The sequence below is a fragment of the Montipora capricornis genome, chromosome 9, assembly GCF_036669925.1.
Source record: "Montipora capricornis isolate CH-2021 chromosome 9, ASM3666992v2, whole genome shotgun sequence".
In the NCBI taxonomy this organism is placed as follows: Eukaryota; Metazoa; Cnidaria; class Anthozoa; order Scleractinia; family Acroporidae; genus Montipora; species Montipora capricornis.
In genome coordinates, this window is record NC_090891.1 from 21,038,819 (window position 1) to 21,041,318 (window position 2,500).

The window sequence follows — 2,500 nt, forward strand, 5'->3', positions numbered from 1 at the left end:
TGAATTTGATCGACACCGTTGCATGGGTTGGTGAGTTGACAGAATAACACGTAGTTGTGAAAGTCTGTTGGGTGGCCAAGGACAGAAGCGTCGCACTGTAAAGTGCTCCTATGATGAAAAAAAAAATACTTCCTTTTTTTTTTCAGACTTTGAAAGTGTGATTGCTTAACACTCAAGCTTTCCTTTGTTTAATTTCCAAAGGCTGTTTACTTTCAGTGGAAGTTTTGAATTTCGCGGTCCGCCATTACTCACGCTCCAAACTGACCGATTGGACCTCAGAGAATTGGATCTAAGGAAAATTGACGTCATTCACTCACTAGCTTAAAATTTCAGTGTGTAAAGGCAGCTTATTATATACGCAAAACACGAGTTTAAAAGTCTGAAAAGCCCGAAAATCCCGTGTTGCATATTTAATTAATTCAGCAGCGTACATGTTGTGGTTTAATTTTGCTCTTGGTTGATATTTTTTTAAGCTAGCTCATTTTTTTCTAACCAGTTTGTTTTTTTCAAACCAGGCATATAATTTTAAACCAGCTTATTTATCAACTGTCTGAAAAGGGATTTTTATCTTTTGGATTGTGGTTTAAAAATAGGGGCATGGCTTTTTGGGGGGTATTAAAACAAAATATCACTGGTCAATTTATCTTTTCCTCTCCCTTTCACCTTTCCCTTCCTTTCCGATTATCCTCACTCCAATTTCCATTCATGTGTACATTAACCATACCCCAAATACTACTACTGGCATCCCCGTCTACAAATCCTACTTACAATTTTTCTTTTACAGTAATTCTTACCTTTCTGCCAGAGTTCGAACCTTTGCCCTTGATGTATAGTCCGATTACTATCTCTTGATATAGTCGGATTACTATCCCAGAGCTTTCTCCACGGAGCCACTGAGAACTGGTTAGAAATACCACTCATTAATGTTGATACGAATAATTGTTATTGCGTCCCACTCTTCCCTCGGATAACATTCGTAGTCATTTGCATAATCATAAGCAGGCAAATGCAAAAAATAGCCTTTGCTGTACTATACTTCATTGTAATTTTTGGATTGAAAAAGACCATAATAGGCCTTTTTCGATATATTAAAATTCAGCTTGAAAGAGAGGTTCTGAGGACAAAGACAAAGTAAAGTGGATGATATGCAAATACATTCATTCCAACGTGTTTGTGTTGTTTTTGTCCTCACTGCCTCACTATCAAGCTGAATATTTGATATTTCGACAATGGCTTATTTGTCCTGAAATCCCAGGAGTCATGTCAGAATATTCATAAAAAGTGAACAGTGTTTACTTTTTATTGCAATCTCCTAAGAACTATGGCTTCAAACTGTGATGATTCCACTACAAATTGTGTAGACAAAATGGAATTTCTTTCTGCCCTGGACAGCCTTAAAGAACAGCAAAAGACAAGTAAATCTGAAATTACTTTATTCGTAGACGACAATTTCTTTGAGCGATGAAACCGAGAAGATCATGACAAAATCAGAGATACAGACCATAAAGCGAAAAAAGTGGACGGTGAATTCGATCTACCAAATCATTACTTGTGACAAGAAGGTGGGTTCAGCTTCATGAAGATCTCTTGTTTGCACACAACGGAGTTTCACATAGAGGGCGACAGAAGACAGAACACTGGGTGAAACAGAACTTTGCTGAAGTTAGCCAAAGGGTTATTAACCACTTTGTGAGCTTATGTCGACTGAACTCCAACCACACAAGGTCTTGTGGAAAGAAGCAACAAAACATGGAAAGAAAATATGAAGTCGATAATTATGGGGTCAAATAACAAGAACATTGAAAGATGGTGCGAGTACACAATGCAGGCTTCATATACTATAAACATCACTCTCCACAGGGCAATAAATACAACACCATATGAAGCAGTTTTCGGAATAACGGCACACCGTGAGAACCACCAGAACACTGATGAAGACATTAAATGTCAAGGGGAAGCCACTGAGCTAGCCTCTGGTAAAAACATTTTAGACAATGATCAGTGTGAGACTGTTGAAAGAGCAGCCAAAAGCCAGAAGATACGTGAACGACCGAGTCAATACAATAAAGAAATGGTAAAACAAACCAGACAGTCAAGGAAGGCACCTTACTAGATCGATGACATGGTTGCAATCAAAATAGACAGGGTAGACAAAACGAGTCCTGTACACCCGAATATGCCGTTGTGCAAAATAATGGAGATTAGGAAAGACTATTCTAAAATAGTTACTCTACAAGGAAGCATTAAGATTATATGCTTGCACTCCGAGGAATGTGACACTTCATTATTGCAAAGAAATTTCGTTCACAGCTGCTTGCAAGCAAGCTAACACTACTTGTCAGTAGCATTTGCGCAGGTTGCAAATAAATGAAGTAAAAACATTTTGTTTTGACTGCATCTTTATTACTTGTGTTCAGATTAAATTTGAAACATAAAATGAACCTATGCATTTGGTTACTTTAGTGGACGGGGTCTTTTACCCAAATCGCATTACTTAGTT